This window comes from Solanum pennellii, chromosome 10, assembly GCF_001406875.1.
Source record: "Solanum pennellii chromosome 10, SPENNV200".
Lineage (NCBI taxonomy): Eukaryota > Viridiplantae > Streptophyta > Magnoliopsida > Solanales > Solanaceae > Solanum > Solanum pennellii.
The window spans coordinates 20,767,339-20,773,847 of NC_028646.1; positions in this window are offsets into that span (position 1 = coordinate 20,767,339).

A 6,509-nucleotide genomic window follows, 5' to 3' on the forward strand; every position below is an offset into this window, starting at 1 on the left:
CCAAAATAAGATGCGCATTGTATGGCAATCACTACTCGGGGTGGGAAGCAAACCATTGACCCACTTATGCCGTCAAATGAGGAAAATGTGAGAAAGGATGATGATAAGGTGGTAAAGGGTAGTGTTGAGGAAGAAGAGAGCAATGGAAAAGATGCAGAAGTCTCTATGAAGGTAATTCCCATGCCTAGACCACCACCATCCTTCCCTCAGAGATTAGTGAAAAAGACCGAGGATGGTAAATATCGGCATTTTATATCAATGCTGAAGCAGCTCTCTATCAATGTCCCTTTGGTAGAAGCTCTTGAACAAATGCCCAGTTATGCCAAGTTTATGAAAGATCTGGTCACAAAGAAAAGATCGGTCACTTTTGAGGATGATGATAGACTGCAGCATTGTAGTGCTATTGCTACAAGATCCCTCGTAGAAAAGAAAGAAAATCCGGGTGCATTCACTATTCCTTGTACAGTTGGGTCATTACATTTTGCGAAAGCATTATGTGATCTGGGGGCAAGCATAAATATCATGCCCCTCTAGATCTACAAGAAGTTGGGTTTGGGTGACCCAAAACCCATTGTGATGCGGCTACTGATAGATGATCGAACAGTGAAAAGGCCTATAGGGATACTCCATGATGTGCTAGTAAAAGTGGAGTCATTCATATTTCCAGCAGATTTTGTTATCTTGATTGTGAAGTCGATTTTGAAGTTCCTATTATTCTTGGGAGGCCATTCCTAGCTACAGGTAGAGCCTTAGTTGATATGGAAAAGGGGCAGATGAAATTCCGGTTGAACAATGAAGAAGCGACCTTCAACGTGTGTAGGACTATGCGGCAGAGTGGTGAGCTACAATCGGTATCCGCCATATCCCACAAAGAAAAGATGAAGAAGGAGAATGAACAAAAGAGTGCAAAACAAGAGTTTAGGGTTGGGGATTTGGTGCTTGTAGACAGTTCTGGGTCGCCTTGTCTTCCAGGCAAGCTCAACTCCAAATGGACTGGCCCTTACTTGATTACCCAAGTATTCCCTCATGGAGCAGTTGATTTAAAAGCCAAGGAGGGAGTGCAGTTTAAGATGAATAGAGATCGAATAAAACTCTATTTTGGGCATAAAGCAGCGGGGAATTAAGTGATAGAGGCATACCATCTTGATGAAGTCTGAGTAATCAAGTGTCCCCAGTCGTACCGCGACATTAAATCAGGCGCTTGTTGGGAGGCAATCCAATACTCAGAGTCTTTTTAGTAATGGTAGCATTTTTATACTAATGGGTTTTAAATTTGCAGGCACATCACTAGGAAATTCTGCAGAAAATTACTCTGCAGCAGTCACTGACGGATACATCGACGGACAGTTGCGCCGGCGACGGACCGTCGTATGCCTCCGTCGTACCAGGTACGTCTTTCTGTTATTTTCAAACTAGGGCACACACGACGGACCCAAGGACGGATTGTCACAGCTGAGACGGACCGTCGTCGGGGGGTTGTGGCGTCATTAATGAGTCGTACCCGACCCGACCCGGCTGGAGTATTTTTCAAAATCAGACCGTTTAAACCCCCCAACCAGTCATTTCACCCCCATTCCTTCACTACTCCCCCTATTTCCCTCTCTTTTCAACTTCCACAATCTCTCCCTCTATCAACCGATCATTGTCCCCCCAAAATTCTCCAAAGCCCTAAAAGTTATAATTTACTAGTCGGAGTTGCTGCTGTGGGTGTCTTCTTGGTCACCGAGTACTTGCCCATCTTTTTTTTTTCTCAAATTCTAAGGTATGTGTCTCTAATTTCTACTCATTTATCTTATATTTTTGTTTATTAATTAGTATTAGCTTAGTTCTTCGTCATATGTTCGTTTCTTTTATATAGGATTCTGTCTAACCTAGGCTAAAAATGTTCGAAATTGCCGTGTTTACAACCCTAGACATAGGTGCTTTTGCATTGCTTGTTACTAGGTATTTGGGTTAGACAAATGTAGTTCCAAAACACTACAAGTTCGATTTGGGTCATCGGGGATGAATGGGGTACCCCAGTTCTGTCACTGATCTACAGAACGAGACCCCGATGACGGACCGTCGTACCCACGACGGACCATCGTAGGGTCCGTTCCAAAAGCCCTAACACCCCACTGTCCATTTTTTCTAAGTGTCCTCCAACGGTCATATGCAACAAACATATAAGACGGACCGTCGTCTTTACGACGGTCCGTCATGCACAACTGTTTTGGTTGTCAAAGACCCTATTCCTGAGGGTCTCTCACTTTTTCTAAGTGTCCATCAACGGACACATGTGACGGACCGTCATACCCACGACGGTCCGTCCTGCACAACCGTTCAGGTTGTCAGAGACCCTCTTCCTGAGGGTCTCTCACTTTTTCTAAGTGTCCTTCAACGGACACATGTGACGGACCGTCGTCTTTACGACGGTCCGTCCTGCACAACCGTTCTGGTTGTCAGAGACCCCGTTTCTCAGGGTCTCTCTCCATTTTTGTAAGTGTCCTAAAACGTTCGAGTACGACTGACCGTCATACCCACGACGGTCCGTCCTGCATGACCGTTATGACGGTCAGAGACCCCTCTCCTAAGGGTCTCCATATTTTTTTTCAGGTGTCCTCTGACGGACACCTACAACGGACCGTCGTACCTATGACGGTCCGTCCTGCACAAATCCTCATACTTGTCAGAGACTCTCCTTCAAGGTTCTCTATATATACATAGTCTAAGTAAGACACGACGGACCCCATGACGGTCCGTCATAGTCACGACGTGCCGTCACCAGGCCCGTCCTGTGTAACTTTTACTATAAGAAATGACATACTATTTTCAAATTTTTTTTGTGTGGTTTTGCTTGTCTTGTTTGCCACTACTCGTACTAATATTGATCCTTTACAGGTAATATTTACTATGGCACCCAAGCAAGATCGAATCTATGCACGCGGGCAATCGAAGTCTGTCGCCCCGTCTGCCCGCATGGTCATTAGCTCTGATGATGAGCGTGACCCCGAGTATGTGCCCCCAGGCACTTCCACCCTTGCCCGTGCTGCACATGCTCCCAGAGCCACACCCAAAAAGGTGGCGTGTGGCGTATTCACTGCCTCCCAGTCTGGTGAGGAGCGCACACTGACCGGCACACCCTCTGGGTCAGCCACAAATGAAGAAGGAATTTCTGGCTCCTTAGGAGTTTCCTGTTCGGAGGAAGCCTCCGGCTCTGCTGAGGTTCCCGCACCCGCCACCGCTGCAGCGTCGGCCTCGTCTGATGAGGCTGACAGTTCGGAATCCACATCAGGTTCACCAGCTCAGGCCCCCACCCCAGCTACTGAACAGCCCAACCGGTGGTGTGTCGACGGGCAATTTCAAGTCTACTCCGACGCCATGTTCCTGACTGACAAAGGAGTGTTGACTCGAACACTCACCTTGGAGCGGCGGGTCCTTACAGAGAGTCTCCCGACGATGCCTGAGATCCACAATCTCTTCACCAGGCATCGCTTGGAGTGGACAGCACGTCCGTTGGGACGTTACAGTGAAGAAATGGTCCGAGAGTTCTTCGCATCCTATGTAGCGACTCTCCGATCACAGATAGATAGGCGGGCTGCCCCCGCCAAACAGGCCCCACTGGAGCAGGTCCGAGTACGGGGCGTGCAGGTTGACATTACCCTGCCTGCCATCCGCCGGTTTCTATACGGCGAGGGTGTTGATGCTACTCGGACCCCTCTCACTGCCGAGTTTTACTACAGATGGAAGCTTGTTAAAGATGGCCAGTTCCTGCGCGAGCCATCGCTGAGAGAGACCACCAAGAGGTGGATGGCCCAGCACCTGTCAGTTGATGGAGAGGGTGCCGATTGGGTGAGCGAGCCAAAGGGGGCCATCAAGAAGGCCAACCTAACTTTCACGGCGAAGTTCTTGTGGCTGATTGTCCGCCACTGTCTTTCCCCCGCAGTTGCTGATAATATTGTTACATGGGATCGAGCAGTGTTGATGGCGGCAATGATAGCTGGGTTCGAGGTGGATTTCACGTGGCTTCTACAGGCAGTCATGCACGAGAGGGCTTTCAAGGTCACAACTACTTACCCTTTCCCGTGCATGATCTTTTCTCTCTGCAGGTCTGCTGGTGTGCCTATATGGCACGTAGATCAGCTCAAGACCCCTATGGGCACTGTAGACGTCGGCCTCATCAGAGATGAGGCCAATGAGTTGGCCCCACGCAGAAAGCCCCGTCAAGAGCTGCCCCCACTTGCTGACGATCTTGCTGATACGGTAGCCCAGGCCCGTACGGCTACGCAAGCGGCATCCACTTACACTACCCCGGTTGAGTCTATCCCGGGTAGTAGCACTGCCCCGAGCTCCTCTCGCACAGCCCCTCTACCCGCACTTGTCCCCCTTGCTATGGTCCAAAAATTAGAGGCGCAAATGGCCACTTTTTTGCATCCTATCCATCCGTGGATGCATAGGTCCATTACCGAGACAGAAGAGCGCCTGGAGCGGAAAATGGTCCAGTATACAGAGCGAAAGATCGCTGAGGTTCACCAGCGCTTGGATGCCTTTGAGTTGAGTGTGCTAGCCTAGCAAGCCCCTCCGGTGGATGTGTCGACTCTTCAGGCTGCGGTCGACAGCCTTTGCGCAGATATTGAAACGATCTTAGAGGCTAGGGTGCCTGAGTCTGAGGCCCCTTCTGTCGAGCGTGCTGAAGACACAGTATTGGCGGCCCTATTCGCCACCTCAGAGATTCCACAACCTCCCCCTCCAGAGCGTGCGAAGAGGCGTAGGGGTCGAGCAGAAGACGAGGCGCGAGCACGGAAGAAGGAGCGTGAGATGGAGGCTTCCAGGAAAGCCTCACTTGCTGAGGAGGAGGCGCATCAGATGAGAGCATCAGAGTTAGCGGCTGGGGCATCTAGCTCCCGAACTGTGGAGATAGAAGGAGGCACTACTGATAGTGCAGTTGTTGCTGAGGACACCACTGAGGGTGTCCAGATTGCAGAGGACGTGGGTTCCGGGGAACCGGACCCACCAGCTTGCTGATCGACGGCGCTTTGCGCCACAGGTTTGCTTCACTTACCACTCTAGTATATAAATTTTTTTATGCATTGGTGACAATTGCATGTTTTTTTGTTGGGGGTGGGTTAAATGGAAAGTGAGTGTTAGGGTGAACTCTGAGTAGCCCAATTCACTATCCTCTTTTGGGGTTTTCTTGCCTGTGTTCTTTTTCCCCAAAAGACTGATTACTTTTTCTGTTGAACCGACATGTCTATATCTTTTGTACATAGTCTAATTCTGGAGCATGATGGCTAGAATGATATCCTGACAAATTGGAAAATGATGCATGAGTAGGCATAGTAACTGATAAATGTGTGGCTCTAAGCATGACATAGAGGTACACCATTGCATTACCCTAAGTCTGAAATCCGAACTAGGTGTCTGATAATCTGGTAGAGTGATGAGATGTCAAGTGAGTGTGAGGAAGATTTGAATAGTCCACTATTTGTACTGAGCTAGAACTTGCCTGGTTAGTCTTGCTAAAAGTAAGCTATAATAGACAATTTGGAAAGGATAATAGGCCCTTATTCAATATAGCCCATTTTTAGCCTAAATAAACGAAAACCAAATGAAATGTATCCTTCTTTGATCCAAATGATCTGAGCTTAAATTAGACCTTTCTTTTTAACCCAACTGATCTTTTCTGGGAATAATGTGTTGGCCCTGGTCCCCCCTTGGACATGTGCACCTCAGCTTATGCCAAAATCATAAGTTGAGGGTGGCTAATGCAGTAAACAACCTTCGTTATGGCCCTGACCCAACTTTGGGTATTGTGTACCTTGACTCATGGCAAAGCCATGAGTTGAGGGTGGCTATTATGAGGAATGCTCTGGAAAGTGGGGTTGAACGAACAAAGAGAGAGAAAGAACAAAAGTAAAGTGACTCAAGAATTAGTTGAAAGATAAGTAAAGAAAAAGAAAAATATACAAGAAATACAAGCAAAAAAAGAAGAGAGTCACTTACACAAATGAAGAAAGAAGAGAAAATAGCAAGGTGAAAGAATATGAGAAACTGGGCAAGATAAAATGATAGAAAATGGAAGGTTTAGCCGATATGTCAAGGAGGGCAAAAAGTCACTAAAGTATACCTAAATATACCCTACCTAACCCTGAGCCTATGTTACAAGCTAAGAAAGTCCTATCGTGATCCTAAGGGTTGTATAGCGAACTTAAGGCAGTGAAAATAAGGGCAAGCTTATGGCAATAGGTATGAATGAGTGTGACTTTGTTCTGAGAGCGAGTGTTGAAAAGTAATCCTTATACTCAAACTGAAATCATTGTGTGAAAAATGAGGATTTTGTTTTAAAGTGAGGACACTAGTTGCAATACCGGAATTGTTAGCACCTCGGTGAGAAATTGAAGAAGATAGGTGTTAGCGCATGGTGAGTCTGTGTCATTTTCTGATCCCACATAATTGAAGCCTAATAGTGATAGCATGCATAGATTTGATGAGATTAATCGGGATTGCTAGCCAAATGATTGCTAAGGATG